Raw genomic sequence first — 20,171 nt, forward strand, 5'->3', positions numbered from 1 at the left:
AGTGAAGGTATCGCATGCTCTTTCATGACATCCAGTTGGCACGGAACAATTGCATAATGGTGCTTAATTACTGTATGTGTATCTGAAAAGCACACATGTGTATGTACGTCCTTAAAGAACACAGAACGCTCACCACTGGGCTTTGATGCACTGATAAAGAGTCTAATATTAGCTTTAAGATTTGCATACTTTTAGATTTAATACTGAATGAGGATGAATCACTAAAACAATGACAATCAGCTGCCACGAAGAAGGAAAATCTAAGGTTTTGTAAGGAAGGTCAAAAAACAGAGAAGCCTTACTTGGAGATGATAAATTGAAAGTGATACACTGGGGGGGGGGGCTTACTTTACCTGCAGGGCTGTCTGTTGAGGTGATAAACAGAAGAAAGAAAAATTAAAGTGCCTCTTACATTAACTCCTCAGCTTTTCTCTTTTATGGCAATGCAAAAAAAAACCATTGTGAGCTATAATGTGAACACTGCAGTGATAAAAATCATTCATCATTGTCACATTCATACTGTCTGAGGGCAGAAATCAAGGAAAAGTTAATAGTGATTCTCACAAAGATATGTCTCATTATTTCCAAGAGAACTGGGTTTTCATGTATTCTTCTTTACGTCTAAATTCAGATTCACCAAACAGAAATCACAGTTTAGTCTTGCCATCTTAAGGTTCCACATAACCAAATAAATCAAAGGTTTATGTGGCTTCAGCACAGAGATTAACAGTACCGTCGCCTAACGGTACTGTCTCAGCTTTAAAGAAACTTCTCCAGTAATTACTCCAGGAAAAGCTCTACGATCTGGCGCTCTGGCTTACAGGAACAGGAGAGAGCAATGGTGGACCGTCTGGCCTTTCTGTGCGAGTCTTGTCCTTGAGCAAGGTGTCAGACTCACATGATGCATAATAACCTCGAAGGTAAGCGAGGGGGTTAGCAGAATATTGTAGAACAGCCAAGCTTGCATGGTAAAAAAAAAAAAAAACTGGAAAAATAACAGGTGAGAAAAAAAAAAAAACACAGTTTCGAGCTATGAAATAAATATCATAGCACAGTGAAAAATGCAAGTGTGAGTTTCCTCTGTTTCTTTCACTTTGACTCCTTCAGTTTGTTCCATACTGCCCCCCCCCCTCTGTCTGCATCTAAAGTCAACTCTTGTTTTATAAAAAAAAAAATAAAATGGAAAAAAGGAAAATGATCCTGTCTGGTTCTTTGAAATTGTGAAAAGTGTTGCAGTCTTTTGTGGCCAATCGTGTTGCACAAAGAGCTCCAATAATACTGTGGATCTCAATGTGAAAACGTGCAAAGAATAAAAGGACATGAAGAGAAACCAGGAACGTTCCCGAGGACTCGCGGGAATTGTTATTCCACACTGGGTGTCGGGTTGCAATTATCGTTGGGACTTGGGAATGGGCAGAGTAGAAAAAGAGTAGAAAATGCCGGCTGACAAAGGCTGGGAGGATTTCAAGGTAATTGGCAATGGCTGAAGTCATCCTCCAAGAAGCTCACAAACCCGACTGATTGTGCCAGTTCCCTAAATCATTTTGGGAGACTTTTGTTCTCATAGAAATTCATTAGCTGTTGCCATGTTGTTAACACTTTGCTTTAGAGGCCATGAAGACAGAAAAAAATTAAAACTACTTGGCAAATACAAACGACAATGAGTAACGAAAACTTTTCTAACGCTACCGAATTAAAAGCATCAATCAAAATCATCCGAGTAGGCCTAAAACATCCCACAGCAACAATCTGGCTCAAAAAAGTGCAGCAAATAGATTCAAGTGAAAGACACAGCTTCCAGTGGTTATGACTGGGTTGTTTGCAGAGATCAGTAAGGGAAGCGTGCACCTCCGGGGGCATTTATTTATTTCTTTTTATCCTTCATCTTCCCCAGGATTTTTTTTTTAGGCCAGTCTGTGGAGGTCTGTAATTCTGTGCGAGTGTGCCATTTGATTATGACGAGACCAGAGGCAACCTTCTGCTTGGCCCGCAAAGAGTGAGGTTATTAGTTTGACCCCACTTCGAGGCATGAACCAGCGCACAACCAAGGCACTTGTCATATTGGCCCATGTCAAATATGCCCTCCGGCACATCGGGATATTTGATGACAATTGTTTTGTCTACAAGGGAAGTTCAGCAAAGTCTTGAGTACACTATTGCTTTGCCTCTAGTGGCCCCATTGCAGGCTTCAAGGGCTGTCTGGTTTTGACTATCACTGTGTTTGACAAAGCTCTTCCCACTATGGCTTGGCAGGGACATTAGTCATAAGCAACCATCTGATTGATGAACACAATGAACGGCACCTGAAGTTTTGGCCGTCTGTCCTTAAACAACACAAACAGCTTTGTAAAGGCCCGTTTGTGTGGCTGTTGTCAATAACTATGGATCAGTGCGCCTACTTTAAAACCACAAATTAAAGAGCAAAATGTATATATTCAGTGGAGAGGATATTTCTTTGCTGCAGCTTAATGGAGCCTTGCGGTAAACCAGGCACGCGGAGAAGTAGCTTTCGCAGCCAGTTTTCATAATATTCAATCTTCTCTCAGTGGCACGTGACGCCCTGGCCTGCATCCTGTTGGCACACGCCACTGCCACACCGTCAGCTGCGCACAACCAATCAATTCTGTACATTTTGGCGGTGTAATCTCCACCTGGGAAGACATCTGTGCAATACCATTTTCATGATCTGTCAAAACGAGCGAGCTGAAAGTCGTACCAACAAGAACTGACCAGCTGTGCACAGCTGGGAATATGAAGGAAAGGTCCAACACCTTGCGAGGGGTGCGTGCAGTACTTGCACATTTCCTACAAACCTCCGCTCAAACAGAGCAGGGAAACATATTGCAGTACACAACTGTGAGATTTAGTGTGTCAGTATCTTATATTTGCAACTATGGGCAGATCTGAGGTGTGATAGCAGACAAAAAGGTCAGGTCAGTGCAGATGCTTGCAGCATCAGTTATATCGTTCCTGGACTGCAAGTTTTCTCTGTGGAAAACATGGCATTACTCTCTTCTTCTCTCGGTTGATCGGATTGATGGAAGCCAGCTCCTGATAGCTTCCATCATCAAAAGAAAGCTTTAGTGTATAAATTGTTTTGGAAGGGGAAAAAAGAACAAATGTTCGGAAAGTGAAAAGTGGTTTCGACAGTCATCGGTGGGCGAGAGAAGCGACGGGAGCAAATCCCTAGCTTCACAACAACAGATAAAGAAGCAGCTACAGAAAGGATTAACTTGTTTGTCGTTATTGTTGTTTTAGTGGTTATATCCTTAATCAACCTCGGCAGAGCCATCCCTTGATTAAATGTGAACGACATCAATCAAATCAGTAAATGACATAGAAGCGCAGCTCTGGGATGCTGCAGAAGATGACAGATTACATGCAGCTCAGCAGTTTCCACTTTGCTTACTAAAGAAAACAAAATACTATTCCCTATTGATTTTCAATTGGAGGACAGTTTCTTTTTCTTTTTTCCACACGTGTAGTAAGCAATTCTGAGCAATATAGACAATACAAACATATTGACCTCATATCAGTAACAATGTCCCCTTCAAGGTAGTTTCGGTGTGTCACAGACATGGAAAACACAGCTGACCCGTTTCCATAATAATGGACGATGATAAATGACTTTCAGGTTATTTTGGCAGTTGCCCGTTATGCTTTCAAGTTACAGCTCGGCAGCTTTAACGCCCTCACTTTTTCATGTCATATCATCCGTAGACCACACAAAATTGTGGATTTGTGGTCATTTGTGGCCAGTGTTTAATAACGTCAGATTCACACCCAGCACACACACCACGTTCCCCGCGTAACGCTGGAGAAAGTTTAGAAAGCAGTGCACAGCCTGAATTACAGTCAACAAGACACCTGAAAAAGTGTCTGTATTGCGTTTTATTCAATGTGCTGAAAGGCAGTGCTGCACAGCTGTGGGGGGGGGGGGGGAGATTAGTGTGATGGGAGACTTGCAGTAAGAACCTGAGACCAGATGTGTTGAATGGCATACAGTTTCCACATGTTGCAAGTTTTATGGGGCTGTATCATGAAGTATTTGTAAAACAAATAGCACTTTTATGCATAAAGTCCAGCTAAAGAGCACTAAGATAAGGACAAATAAAGAATAACATTCTCAGCTCCACATGCAGTCTGCAGTAGTGGTTTTATACTGCGCAGCAGTGTGATGTCAAAGGAAAATCAATACTTTACTCTTGAAAAAGATGTGAATTGGAGTTATTTTCTTCCCTTAAGTAATGCTATTGTTATTTCTGTTGCAGCTACTGTACATGCTGCGTGGTAAACAAACAACCAAGCGTGTCCACTGAATATATCAGACAAATACAACTGTATGAATACATGACAAAGTTAATCATTCTTAACCGATGAACTGAAAAAGAACGGAAAAGACGTATGAATTAGTAAAATAGAGCTGAGTGTACAGCCCGCTGTGCTTGCTGGGCCCTGTATCAATGTTCTTTTTTTTTTTTAGAAATAAAACAAAAGACACAAAGATAGTTTTCAGCAGAGACATTCACCCAAAAAACTTGGTGCTTTTCTCCAACTGACTTGACTAAGTTAGAAAAACTGCAATCTGTGAATACTTTTGTTGGAGGGAAAAAAAAAAAACAAGAAAAAACTAAACACAACAAACAATTTTCTTCTGTAAATGCGCCACATTAAGATACCCATTTCTGGAAAAGGTCATTCCCGGTGGTCATAACAACCTGATTTAGTATCGAATTTGCATCCTGTTGGTTTAATCACATCAACTCTAATTGTGACCTGTTACACCCATGGTGAAATAAGGCTGCACACGCAAACAACTTGATTAAGGAAAGGAAACAACTTTCAGCACGATCAACATTCAACAGATTTAGCTCCTGTGGGCAGTTCTCATTTGAATATGCCTCAAACTTCTCTTCAAAACGAATGTTGTTTGAATGCGTATTTCACTCAGCCCCTTACTATTTCCCTGTCTGCTAACACTACATCAAAATCAATGCATGTGTAATTTGTTCCCTCGGGTTTGCACTGCCTGATATCCCCTTGCATTCCTCTCTCTGTGTGTGATGCCTTGATGCATTTGCTCAGAAACCGAAAAACAGTGCTACAAGACAAAATGATGCATGAATGTACCACGGCAACGATAGGTGAGCGATGACTTTTGCATCCTGTGCCTGGCTCCGACATATCAAAAACTGTGCGTCATACCTTCGCTACCATGGCAACGTCTGAAACTCTGCATCAAAAAAATAAAAAATCATCAGGATAAGAGTATTTTTTGTTGTTGTCTTTTGGCTCCCCTCTTCTTCCAGTCACAGGGAAACATACGCTGAAGGTGATATGCCTACAACAAACAGCCAACCAAGCAACGCGAGGGGTGGAACGATAGGACTGAAAAGGCAATCACCAAAAAATAAGCTCTCTAAACTGATGGGATTCTAAGCGGCGATGCTTATGATACTCGGGGTATGATGTGGTTTCAATTCAAAACTTTGTTAAATTATTAGTGTGCCTTAAAGTTTATTAATGTAGCAGATGCACGCAGACAGAGTCATAAATCATACAGTACAGTAGCATAATGAAGCCAACAAGATTGCTCCCACAACCGAGGTAATGGTAGCTGGAGCGGTGCCCAGTTTTTTCTGGCAATAGACAGTAGCAGTCAGAAGTCTGGACAGACCTGCCCACTCATAGGTGTATATTCATACACAGAGGCGAAACAGCTTGTGAGTTAATTGACCAATTAAAATAGAGCCCCCGAGAAGAATGCGTGGACATAAAGACTGGAATTCTTAAACCTCCAATCAGGATGTAAATACCAGTAGCCAAGACTCAATCCTTTAAGCCCATATTTGTTTGTCTTTAGACCCAACAGCACATACATGCTCAAAGACGTGCTTCTGATGGAGCAAATAAGGCATTACAGTGTTTGCTTCCAAGTGTTTTTGCTCTGTTATCCCAAAAGGACCGTTTGCTCTAACTGCACTTGTCTCAAAGATCCCCTGAAGATAAAAGCATAAAAGGCCAGAGAGCAAACAACCTATCACATGAGGCTCCCAGTGCGAGTTCAAGGAGCAAGACAATTATGTTCTCTTTGTCATCCTGGGTCTCATCGGTTATAAATATAAGGATTCGCCGGTTTGTGTAAATGAGGCTGTCTGTCTAACAGTGATCATCCTGGCTAAAAGTAATTTAACTACCTTGCCTGTTGCGTGACATTGCTGCAATGTCAAAAATGAATGACTGTCAGGTATTCAAATCGGTGCAACTTTTATCCAAATCCTCGTTAATGTATTAAAGTTGTCTGGGCTTAAAAGTTCTCCATCATATGGCTGTACACTTCTGAACAGCTGGAATGACAGCGCTGATGACAGTCAAACTGTGAGAATCGCATTACTGAGCTCGCTAATTAACATTTTAGCATGCTTTTCGAAAGAGTTTAGTCAAATTTCAATCATCTTTCAAAGCTACGGAAACAAAGTGGGAGCAGGTCCGACAGATGGTCATTCCACAGCCGTTTCCAGGGCGATCAAACATCGCATCCCGGGGTCATCAGCAAAGACAAACCTGCCATCTTACGTAATCTCATTCGATGTGTTCAGGAGATAGGCAGAATCAATATTTCTGGAAGTTGCTCTGAGCTGCTATACTTGGGAGTCCAGTAAATAGGGAGATAATGACATCTTTATAGATTACAGGAACCACTTTGTTCCCCCTTGACCACCTAAAGAAAAAAACAACGACCAGAAAAGACTCGGCAAACAGATGACTCTATATGTAAATTCAGCGAGTTAAGAGGTCCCCTCCATTTGTTGGTCATTTGCAACACTCCAAATTAGCTGTAGGTTACTACCTTTGAAAGGAGACAATTGATTTTAAATTTGATAAGCTCCACAAAATTAGAATCGCTTTTTTTTGGAGAGAAAGACACTAAGACTTTTTTAAGGACTCCGCATACGTCTTCTAACAATTACAAGCAAAACAAACGGCTTTAAAGCGGAATGACAACAAACTGCACATCCGTCAGCCAGCTGCGATTCCTGCAGGCCACAACAGTGCTCAAAGAGAGGAGACGATTAACTGAGCTCCCGCCCCGGTTCTGGTGACTTTAACTTACCCATAATAATGTTTAACACAACGTCACCCCCCACCCCCTCCATCTCAGAGGCAATTTCTAAATAGCCGTGACAGTGGCCTTCACAGTTTAGCTGAGGCTGAGATGACAGTGAGTGAGAGTACAGATAGCGCCATATCTGCCAGCCACCTCACCGCCTTCACAGAAAAAACAGTGGAAATAAAAGACACAATATTGTAATATTGCATTTTCGGTTATCTCACCTTCGAGTGTGGAAGATCTTTTTCTCTCACGGCTCAAACCCGCTTGCAAAAACAAAAAAAAGAAGACACATCTGGGTGCTCTCTCCACGTTACATCACTAAGAATATGTTAACAGTTGCTCATTTCTACAGATATCCTTTCATAAGGCCCTTTAAATTACATACACAGGGTTGTCCACCTGCCTGGGATGACATTTCTCCCTCAGTCAGGCAGCTTTACTCTATAGGAGGGGACGACATGACTGTAAAGTCTGAGAATAAAAAAAAAAGAAGAAAGAATCAAACAAGCAGATGTTTAAACAGGAGTTCTTGCTCTTTGGTGATGAACATACCGTAGTTCCTCAAATAGTCACCGTGGCCTTTACATCATCTCCACTGCAGAGGTTAAAAGGCCTATATCTGAGGCAGGTTTATATTGGAGCCAGGCTTTCATTTCTGATCTCCTTTGTTTGCTGATCATATTTTATCATCGCCATGACGGGAACCACAACCTTTTTTTTTATTCCCCTGCATTCATTCGTTCTTGTCGGCCGAGCCACCTGAAACAATCAAAAGCTTGGCTTTTAAATCTCAGCTGATCTTTAGTTGATGAACTGCTATAAATAGGTACTATAGAAAATTGGAAAATGCAAAGATAGTAAATGATATGGAAGTCTATTCCTGGCTCCAGCACCGAGGCCCCGTGCCACTGTTGAGACTGTTAATAGTAGTAGGGGAAGGGATAGTTACATTCTCAAGGAAAACTCAAGGAAAGCTGACGCTATAAGACTTTAAAGTACCTACTTCCCCCGCTTCCACAATCATAGTCACATTCTTCGGCTAACAAAAGAATAGAGAAAGATTATTTGTCCAATTATGTCCATCATGGCTCACCTACTAATCCCCATCCATTAACTCATTTTTACAACAAAAATAAAGGCAAAATAAAGCTAATTAGAAATCACAGGCTTCGACAAAATAAATAAATAAATAAAAATGCAATTAAAATCTAAATGTATTTATCTGCGTCCTCTCTTTTCGGTGAAGGCATGCTGAGCAGAAAAAGGTTGGGGTGAGGAAGAGGTCTTTATTAATTACTCAACGGGAGCTGGAACGGGCCCTTTTCATATTCCCTGCATCAGTGTGTGAGACTCATTCCTTTGTCTCTGAGTCAAGTCCAAGTTTTCTCAAAACACGGCAAACTTTCTAAACCACTTTGGACAAATTATTTTACCTCCTGCATATGCTCCTTCTAAACAGCCCAATGGGTTGCTATGACATCATATACCCTGATATACCAACAGGCACAGTATACATCTGTACATGTCACAGTTATTGGGTGACTCGCAACTGCTGTCCTGACTTAAATAATTAGTATATCTACTCCTCTCCAGCTTTTCTTAAGTTCCTAATATAACATACAATTTCTATTCCACCAATTTGGTTAACCAATTAGATTTTACACTGCAGCTAAGATGAATAGGATTCTGTGTGATACTGCTTAAATGCCTGAGGTTAAAAGAGTTATCAAGTTACCAAAGACTTAAGTGTTTGATGGCTGCTGTTTTTACCAAATCTGAACCAAAATGAAGCTGGTTGTTACTAAATACAAAGCAACGACTGACTGTAACTCAAGTAGATGCCCTGATGGGTCAGAGCTGATTAGGACCAACAGCAGAATAAAATGAGTCCTGTGTTAGTCCTTCAACTGTCACAAAGAGAGACAATAACCATCCACCTATCAGTTTAGAAGTGAAGATTAAAACATGTAAAGACAAAAATTAAGCGGGATTTCTTTTTAACTAATTTGTATTCTTTTTACTGCACCCATCCATGGTAGATTACTGAGATTATCTCTATTGTCAATTGACAAACCGGAGCGGGGAAAGAGCAACAGAAAGGTGGAGATGTTCAACCCGGTGATACTTCAAAATGCAGGCTCAAAGGCACAGTGCGGCGGGTCTAACAACTGGGGTACTGGGACTTCTCCCAGAGGGATGCCTCCCCTGTGGCCAGGCAGCGAGAGCAACATCAATGAGGACAAAGTGAATCATTCCCACTGCTGTAACTCTGATCACATGCAAATATATCAGTTTTCATATGCTTTGCACTCACGTTGAAGGGTGTACGTTTCACTTGATCCATCTGGAGCAAAGCTGCTGGTCTGCTTCCTGATATTAACCCACAATTAGTTTTTAGGTGCCTTGTTAAGAAATGATAAATCAAGCTGGCGCAGGTCCATCACAGATTTGCAATGAAAAAGTATTCAACCCGTGTGTGATTAAGTGTGCAAAACGTCAAGTGAAATAAAACGGCAACAAAGCATTGCTGGCTGCAGAAGTCTTTCTCAAAAAGCATCTCAAATCACACATTTCTTATTTCTGAAAGCCATTAATTGTATGCAAAGCTGCTGTCTGCGAAATAACCTGATGGGGGCTGGTATAAGAACATCGCTACAAACTAATTAAGCAATGATTTACACATTTTGTCACAGTGCCCTTTTAATGAAAAATGGGTGTGTGGGGGGGGGACTAAATGTTAACAGGTCTGTAGAGCACCGGTCTTAAGAAGTAATGACATTAAACTGTAGAAATTTAGACCAACGGACAGGTGTGGAGGCGAGTCTGTGCTGCAGCGGGGGTCGTGTACAGCTGTAGAAAGCAGCAAACGTGACCGGAATCTGTACTTTTCTGGAAATATCAGGACATTTTGGAATATGCCAAGCCTTCAGTGAGTAAACAGCTTGAAATTGCTTCCCCAAAAAAAAAAGAATACATCCACCTCTAACAAAAGCTGGGTTCAGAGATTGTTTCCTTAAATGCTCGACTGATCATCTAATATCTGAATGCAAATAAAAATCTTTGAGGCGATATGGTTTTCAAATACAGATTTGAGAGACTGCATGCGTGTGCTCATGGGCCAACATTTCATCCGTCTTTGTTACCGCTGGGAAACTAAAAAGCTGCGTTCATGAAAGTTACTAAAACAGGCATCGTTCATCTTCCTTTAACTGTAAGACCGAGGCTGTCTGCAGCTGTCTTAAGTACGATGAGGCTTGAGTTGGAAAATAACACTCCAGGTGTGTGATGCTAAGCCACACAAAACCATGTCGACTTTTCTGTGGAGCGACCATAGCTGGAAATATCTCCCATGATGGAAAAGCGTGCAGGCTTATTGGGACTATTTGAGTATAAACACACTTCTCTTTTCATTTTCTGCTTTTTAACAAAAAAAGGAATTTCACCGTCCAATTATCCAACTGAGTTTGTTGCTGCAGAGTTGCTTCGTATCAGACACGTCTGTTTCACTTGTGACTTTATAAAGCACATTTCCCCACTTCTTTATGCAAGTTAACATGATTACATTCTAGCTTCTTTTTTTTTCCTTTCCTTTTTTTAATTCATTTTCGTAAAAGTGGATCCAGTAATGCAATGCAAAGTGGACTGAAAATAAACATATTTATGTATTTGCCAGAGGTGTGTTTTAATTTAGTGGGTCCTTCGCTTGTTCGTGCCTGCATCCATTCCAATGGCATCCCGACAACAGAGCTCACCACCAGAGCAAATCTGAGTACCCAATACTAATATCCATCAGAGTGCAGTCAAAGCTGTGACTGACATGTCGGGCTCCTGACAACGGATAGGGAGTGCGGGACTGTTTTATCCCTTTGCCCATCTCTCCTTATTACACTTCCATGAAGCCTAAAGCCCCTTTTCAGACATGCACTGCTTTCCATTAATCTGAAGGCATTTGAACCTGTTCACCTGCTCGTGTCTGATTGAGCAACCTGGTGCTTTTTAATTCTTTTTTTTTTGGTGGCAGTTTGTGAAGGCAATCTTACTTGGTCAGGCCTCATGATATTGCTGTATCACTTTTAAACAGCCAAATTACTGGACAAACTCAAGCAGTAGCACTGGGGCCTGAATTTGCCACATGATTTGCTTTTTTTTTGCTTTTTTTTTTTTAAGTCAGATTATGAAAGAAATACCATCGCTGTCAAAGCCTGCCTTCATTAAACATTTTTCTTGCCGTTTCAGAGTACAGCACCTAAGCAGTTTGTTGGAATACCATTTCACTATGATTCTGAATCAGCCATGTGGGATTAAGCCTCATATAGCACGGCAAGTTTATCAGGTCTTGGCTTTTGAAATATATCCTCCCTTTTGGCTAAAGCAATTCTAGGAGGATTTTTCTTTTCCTTTGTTTCTTTTCTTTCCTTTTAATCGTGGGTCTTTTGTTTCTCCCATCTGGACAAAAGACAGTACAATAAACTGTTTCACGTTAGTTTGCTGGTCCAGAGGAGACCGTAACACCCGAGGGAGAACACCGTTGCACTTGTACAGACAAGGAAGTTTGCTTTCTGTTTAAGTGATGACTCGTAGACCAGCTCGCAGTGAGGTACAGATGCAGGGCAGCGCAGAGAGGAGTTATGCAATTCATTCATATAAGCAGACAAAAGTACCCCAACATCCCACCACAGAGGTGTACGGCAGAATGAATAGTTAATGCAAAGACAGCACAGGAAAAAGAACAACTGGGAATACATTTACAAGCAATAGTTCCCACATCAGTCACTTATTGCACAGCATGAAAAATTAAGATCAGTTAAACTTGCCTCCAAACTGGAAGATTACATCATGGTCTTTGTCTCAAGATTTATAAGTTTAATGTTGAGCTTTTTCTGCTTCATTTTACCTGATTGGCTAAATGAGCAATATGAGACAAGGCATTTAAATCTGTGTGGAGATCCACTGGGAATGGGAGCAGGCAACCAGAGGGCTTTGGCAAGCAGGGAAAGGTTCGTTTTCAAAAGTTTCACATTCAACCGCGGCGGCATTTGGTACACAGAGTTCAGTTCAGAGGAAGCTCGAAACCTTTAGCCAAGAAACGTTTTGCTATTGGATGCCATTGAGGCTGAAAGTGAGTGAACAGCTGCGCACAGTGGCATGTACACACAGTGAATGCTTTAGCAGACACCATTACAAGATTTAAAACACTGCAAAGGGGATGCGGGCAAAAGATGTGGAACTAACGAGATGAAGGCATAATGTCGGTAGCACATCGGTATGAAAGAGAGCAGCTGATTTCCTCGCTGAAAATTAAAAAAATAAAAAAATCTCGACAGAGAAAGCCATGCAGATGAGAGTAAACGCTTCATCCGATTCAGAACTATATCATCACTCAAGGAGTATTTCTTTCAATATTCAAGCTGAATGGGAAATTCCTCACAAACCGACTGGAAAACATCAATTTGATGAGAACAAAGCTGGAACTGTGGTAATGGGAACCATGTATGTCCTTCATTAAAGTGAATGATCTCCGTTGTGCTTCTTTGACACATCACATGGCACATTTTATTTAAACACAGTTAGAATAAACATACAGTTTGAAAATGTTGTTTTGTTCCAGTTACTTCCGAAGACAGAAATCCAATCTTTTATTTTTTTTATTGGGCTCGTATGTGATCTGGAGAGCCGGGCTCTGCGCTTACTGCCACAGAACTTTCCATTATCCCAAAATGATGGCTAAATTGGCCTGTCAACAGAGCTATATTCATTTAAGCAACTTCGCTGGTGCATTAGTGCATCTTCCAAATAAAAATCAGAGGTATGAGGAATCTCATCCACTCTGGAAGCCACGGGGGACAATTAGAGAGTTCTCTGAGTGCTGTGCTATTCAAACAAGCGTGCTTGGTTAATGGTCGGTTCCCCTTGCCTATGGAAATTCTCGGCTGGCTACTTAAATAAATGCTGAAAGTTGAAGTGGAAAAGGACAAAAGAGAAAGAGAAAACAAAGCCTGATGGTGCTATGCTAAAAGTACTTTTACTTTGGGTACTTCAACTTCAGCTTCAGTGAAGAGGACCCACTTTACCGGCTAATGTAATCTGTTTATCTAACCTTACTTACAAGCTGTGAATCTAACACAAAACACCCCTATTTTTTTTTTGGTAATTTATTCTAACAATGTGTATTATTAAAATGATATCATGGCAACAAGTCTAAAGAGATTTGGATTGTATATTTACTTTATAATAAAGTTAGCAAAATGGAATGTGTGTTGTACTATTTGAAGAGACATGGAGGATATTTTACATTCCAATACTGCCGAACTTTACCTTGCAGCATGAAGGCAAAATGCTAGACAAGCGGCTCGCGTATCATTTTTAGATTTTTATTAGATTTTTTTCTTTGCTTGTTTCACCAGGACATTTTTAGTTCAGACAGCAAAGCAGGACTCTAAGCCTGCATGCATTTGTGTCCACATTAATTGTCAGAGTCGTACAAGGATATGTGTGGGAGTAGATCATGCATTTCTGAAAGCCTTCAAAGCCTTTCACTGTGATCTGTTGCTTTATGCGACCATCGGGGACAGTCGTGTTAACCATGAGCAACCATAAGTGTTCATGCGTTTACCTGCATTGACACCAGAAAAATTATATCCAGAGAAGAGTACAATGTCAGCCAGCCTTAGCCTCTTTGGGCGACACTCGAATGTGTGTTGCAGCACAATCCGTGTGCGTGTTTGTGCTTATGGTGCGTGTACGAGAGCTAGAATGCCCCCGCATCCATGAGACCTAGGAGAGCTGAGTGGGCAAGCAGGCATTTGAGGCTCTTACATGGAAGACCTTGACTGCAAGGCAAGATACAAAAAAAAGGAAAAAAAGAAAGAAAGAAAGAAAGAAAGAAAAAAAAAAAGTAATTTGCTGCACCCACTCAGAAATCAAGTCCCATGAGTTTTATGCTGAGAAAGGTTTGAAGATGCTGTGAGGTATTTCACTGTGGTGGCTGTTGCGCTTTAATTTAGGTTGCCTGTCCATATAAGAAGGGAGTGCTTGAAGTATACCAACCAACACCAACCATCCAGTTTCTTTTAATTTTTTATTTTTGTGTGTGTTCTGCTTACTTAGAATGTGAGCCAAGGAAAAAGTGAAAAAGTGAGTTAATAATAACTTTACACCATCACGGGTCGACGATCTTGTCGTCGTTCTTAAGACATTTGCATGGCCAAATATTATGTGCTTTAAATAAACAGTAGCTGGTTAAAACATGCTGGACTAAACTCTGGAATTAGACTGTTCAGGATTGTCAGGGCGGATCAGCAAATAGGTATTCAAGAAGCAAAAGTCGATCCTGCCCTACGAGAAAGCATTAGCTTCTGTATCACCACTGTGTCATCAAGCCGTTCCTCTAGCAACTGTTCTGCCTTCATCATGGAAATCCATCTTGCCTGAATACCAGAATTTGTAGGACTCGAGTTGCTTATTTAAATCTAAAAGGAACAACAGAAGGAACTGGATTAATTCCATAAGGAGTGAAGGTCTAATGCAGCCCTGCAGATGTTGGAAGGAACACAAGCAGCTCAGACAATCAGATTTATTTCTTAATGGATTAAAAAGCCAATTTAGCACTCTTGTGCTAGGATGTTACGGGCGCTGTATGTTTGGTTACTGGAGTTACACATCAAGTATTCATTGTGGGAAGATCCGATGTTGTACTTAGAGTTAAGAAGGTCGCATTACTAATCAGAGAAACAAGGTTACAGAGGTTACTATGGTCAGTGGATGCTCAGTGAATCGATTTTGTGCTGAGGCACAGTGATCGAGGGGTGAGAACACAGGCCGGCTCATTTTTCACCAGGCACTTTTTACAAACTCTTACCAGAGACAGCCAGGATTAACGGATGCCCCGCTGCAACTGCTTGTTGTGGCCAGATTGACTCACTCCCTCACCTGCTGGCATGCACACATTAGCCGACAGCTTGGCTGTACCGTCGGCAGGACATGGGCACCGTGAATAATGAAGTTAAACTGCGTTTAGTTCACAGCTGGAAGGTGACCAAATACTTTACATTTGCAGCATGTGTTTGATTTCACATCTGAGCAGTTACAGTTAACTTTGGTTAAAATTAACTCTGCTTTGTTTGCTCCATTAGTGAGCTTCATTTGAGCTGATCTGAGATCCGTCAGTCAGGAACTGAAACATCTTAGAGCAAAGAACACTGCTGATTTTCTCATTATTTCGTATACCTAATTCTATATCCTTGTTGTTTTTAATTGTTCATTGTTCAGCAGGGTGGTTAATAAGACATTTCTCTGTAATCTGACGAACTCGGTGCTCATTTCTACTCTACTGTACCCATCGTGCTGATATATCAACAAGCAGCCAAAGTGCCTTGTCGGTCTGAGCAAGACTAAATCTTTAAGAGAAAACAAGTAGAGAAAAAGAATGTCTGGAAGCTGCAAAACAGTTGCTGGACCTCAGAGTATAAGCTCCAACTCTAACGAGTACAGATCCTGTTTACCAACCTTTCCCGCTCCCAGTTCACTCCCTCCCAAGCTCCTTCATGCCTTACCGCCATCACGATGGGACAGTCGGTGGCTAATTACTGCACACCAACAAACAAACCAATACTTCTCTATTTCCCCCGGTCATGTCCCATTACTTCAGCTTTCTTCCCCTATTCATATTTCTCTTGACAGGTGCATCTGTCCATGGAGAATGAGGCAGTGTTGCAATCGGCAGGCAGAGGATGCTGTAATTAAGAGGTGTACCTCTGGACTAACATGCAGCCCGGCCAAGGTGAAAATGACAGTGGGAGGGGAAGTTTATCGAGCACAACAGGATCCCTGTCAATAGCTCTGCCACTTGGAATTGTGTTCAATGCTTTTATAAATATTTTAGGGCCAGTGTGCATCTCTGCATGATTGGGCATCTGTGCATGTATACACCTGACCTTCCGCATCGAAGAGTCACGAGTTGTGAGGATCGAGATACACTCCTGAACACCCACATGCTCGAAATTAAGGAAGAGAGTGTTTGTGAGCGAGGGAAAGGGCAGAGTGGGAGAGAAATAAGAGCCTGAAATGAGACAGCAAAGATAGCACTGCACAGATTGATACAGCAATTACCAAGAAAGCTATCCCTCAGTTAGGAATACATATACATACATTAGAGCCAGGTTGTTTCCCAGCCAGTCTCTGAAGCTAGCCCAGCAGGAGCTCATGTGCAAATGCAAAGCGCTGAAAGGTCATCACCGTGCAGTCACTACTGTACATGTTGCTCATACTGCCAGAGAAAGGTACCCATTAGACTGGTGAGGAATAAAGAAAGCACCGCGAAACAAGATATGCAATCCATCATCATATAAGTGCATCACTGTAAAAGAGACAGAAAAAAGGAGGATCAGCAGCTCTTGACTGTTCTGACAGCTGGATGTTTATTGGAATCCCCAATTAGCTGTGAGGAGCGTCTCAGTGCAATAAACATTAACGCCCGTTTACCTGTCTCGACACAGATGGACACGAGCAGCAACTTACACTTTGAGGTAGTTCTTACTGCAGTGAGATTGAAAGGACTGGCTGTCAGGCACGCTTTCCCGGAGCTATCAAGTAAATCCAGTTATAGTTGGACCATAATGTATGCAGAGTGAGGACCAGCATATGATTTTGCAGTGAGACTACAGCCCCTGCAATACATGGAGGGAGTTTTGCATAAAAATACAATGCTGCAATCAAATAGGCTCAGTTCAAAACACAGCAGACGACGAGGACAAAAAAGAGAAATGGGAAGAATTAGAGGAACGGTAAGGGAAACAGAAGTGAATAACCCACAGAAAAAAGGGAGAGGTAGCGCTGAGGACAAGCAGATGGAAATATAAATCATGGTAAAGTGATCCAGAGTGTCTTGGATCCCTGCCGCAGGCTCAAAGCTCGGCTCTGACAGAGTTGTGTGAATGAAACGCGCTTTTATGTTTGCCCTTGTGTGTGTAAACAATAAATACGCAGGCGCTAAGTGCCTTTCAAAGAGTTTTTGTATCAGGGGGTATATGAGTTTTCTTGACACAAGAGAACAGGCTCTGTCCCCACGAACGGGGATAGTTTAGGGGAGGCATTACTGTCCAGCATATGTGGACTTAGGGGTCACATTGGAGAGGCTGTATCTGATCATCTAATATCGAACCATCTTTGACAACGATCAATTCAGGGAACTACATAAAAAGTCGCTTAAATCTCGTTAATGGTAAAAAAAGCAAACATGCAATGTGACGCAGGCTGCTGCTCTGAGCACAACTGAAAATCTCTGTTTCTAAGCACTTGCAGGAAAAGGGGATAAAAATGGAAAAGATAGAGAGAGAGGGTGGGAAAGCTGGACAAGCCTTAAAGGAAAGGAAACACTGCCATCTGCTGGCCATTACGGGAAGCTGTTGGGTTCTCTGAGGCTGAAGCTAATGTGTATGAACAGCTGTATTCTTGACCACCTGTTTGCACTGATCCACACAAAGCAGATGTGACACACAAAGGACATCACACTTGGCCAAACTTGACATAATAATAAGGAAAAACTTCCAAATTCAAAGACAGAATACTTTAGCCCTGCTCAGAAAGAGACAAATCTAATTTGCTGGTTGAGGAAGAAGAATGAAAGCCGAGGACGAGGCAATCATCCTGATGCAATCACAATTATGTTAAAAGACACCACCCCCATCTATTCCCCACCATTCTTGGCTCATCTAATCGAAGGCAGCAGCGGCAGCAGAGGAATAAAACGAAGGTCCTCTATAACTCATACTTATTCTGACAGGCTCTTCCCAGCTCAGTTACAAGTCACAGCGTATCTTGTATCTTTTTAATACTACGGAGCTTTCTGTTAGAGGTACTTACTTTGCGGCCGTTCGTTGTTGATGCCTCGATGCGACGCATCAAAATAAGTGTGAAGGAGCGAGAAAGATTAGGAGTCGGAATATAAAAAGGCTGTATAGAGCAGCGCTCTCTTTTAACTGCGCAGCAATAAAGTGATATGAACGACATGAGGGTAGATTTTTTTTGCATATTGAAATATATACAGAGAGCAGGTAAGAGCCACAGTATGTCCGCAGCGGGCCTGCGTGTAAATGCTTCTTAACAGAGCCACACAGGAAAACCTTTCAAAACAGCTCGGATTAACCGAGTACAACCAAATATAAATTGTACTTGTCAGTATTTTCTACTGTGAATTTGTGGCATGACTCTTTGAATCTGACAGAATTGGTGCCGTGACCTAAAAATCTAAGTGTGTGCCACAGTGTGCCTTCACCAACGCTCCCGTAGGGCTTTGGCTCCATCTGTCCTCCCACTGAGCTCATATCTCCAAATAAAGACTTTCATTCCTACATGAGAGGAGCCCTCCTTGGACAGCAAATTCAAAAGTGGTCATCCTAAAAATGCTCCTCCACTTCTGCGAAACACTAAGGAAGTCTGCAACACTACCGTCCATTCTTAGGACATTTAGTCCTGTTCTGGGCATTCGGAGAAGGAGCGCTGTGATAGATCTGATGAAGAGCTCTTAAAGGTAAAGGTTCAACGCCGGTGGGGGAGTGGCAGCCTCTCTATTATAAGTCAAACGACACTGAAAGGAAGTAAACTGAACTTGTGCCGACCTTTGTTTCCTCTCTTAATAGATCTAATACCTCAGAGTCCTGCTGTAATTCTGGGTGTCAAATGAAGATTGACAAAAAAAGAAAAGAAAAGAAAGAGTTTAGATGAGGTCATTCCCCTTTTTCTGTCCTATTCATACACTGCCCTGTAGACCCGTCTCTGTGCACAGCATTTAGAAATCTTGTCTAACCTTCAGTGTCAGGAATGATTCTCACTCAGTGGCTGAGTAATGTTTATTTAGTCTGCATACACACTGCTCGGGATGTTCTACAACACTGTTGACTCATTTAAAACAGAGTGTCTCTCAATCCTAATTCGATACTTGTATTTCCCCACCGCATACAGCGGCAAACTACACAGCATAAAGGGATTAAAGTTATGAAAATCAATGTTTGACAGCTCAATGGCTCTGCAATGCAGTAAGGAAAACAGCGTCTCTTCCTGCCGTTCCCAAAGTTCTTTTTATCAATTTTTTATATTCCTGTGGGGAAAATATGTGTCATGACCCTTGTATAAAACTACAGCATTAAAGAAAAGAAAAAAGCTTGAGAGCAGGCAATAGGTCTCTGTAATGAGATTAATTATCCACATGGTCATTGCCTTGCATTAAATGCCACAGCAGAAGTAAAACAACACAGATTGAAACTTAAGTGACTGGAAAACACTTTCCTCTGAACTCTGATCCAATACTTTAGATCTCCACAATAAAAATTTTTTTAAAATTTTAAAAAATCTCAAAACGCTTTTTCCCCATTGAATTAAAAATAGAACAAAATTTGCATAAAACTACTTCATATTCTGCCCATTTCTACAAATGATTGCCCAAAACCAGCTATACTCGTCCACGGTGTGAAGTGTGAGTTTGATATAAATCATTTGTATTCTCTAATCGCATATCTGCATTTCTCAGTGACTAAGCGTTCTGTAATGCTCGGCTTCAAGAGGCTGCGAGAGGCGGTGATAACAGGCTCGAGAATGAATTAGTCAAAGCTAATTGTCTGACCAAAATTATCATCGGATGATCAGAGAGAGCAGCTTGTCCATCTCCACTCGCACACATCGTCCAATGGCATCGAGCACATTCATGCTGCAGCTCGCTCACAAGCCGTCAGTTCTGAAAAGAATTCCATTATCAGAAGCCGTTTCGTCAGTGCATCTGTCAAAGTCTGGGTTGTAGTCGAGTGCCACACAGGCATCGAGACGCTGCGAGTGGACTGTCGTCAACAATCACCGGCAGTGGCCGAGGCAAAACCAACCCACTGCACACAAAACAGATGATCAACTTTAAAGCAACCTGCTCAGCGGTTTGTACCGACACAGAGAAGTTTTGAGCTCCAATTCTGAGAACACAGTAACAATACACAATGCAGATCTGTTTCCGTGTTTCTCACCAGAGCCACTGCACAGTCATGCACTAACACACAAAACAAAAACCTTCACAGTA

The 20,171-nt window shown here is 41.6% G+C and overlaps 1 protein-coding gene across 1 annotated transcript in view; it reads right to left on the minus strand.

Annotated features, from left to right (window-relative positions):
* Nucleotides 1-20,171, minus strand: part of ctnna2 (catenin (cadherin-associated protein), alpha 2) — a 261,478-nt gene that overhangs the window by 189,915 nt on the left and 51,392 nt on the right. The window lies entirely within an intron of this gene.

This window comes from Leuresthes tenuis, unplaced genomic scaffold (genome assembly GCF_036924035.1).
Source record: "Leuresthes tenuis unplaced genomic scaffold, fLeuTen1.0.hap1 SCAF_4, whole genome shotgun sequence".
Taxonomy (NCBI): domain Eukaryota; kingdom Metazoa; phylum Chordata; class Actinopteri; order Atheriniformes; family Atherinopsidae; genus Leuresthes; species Leuresthes tenuis.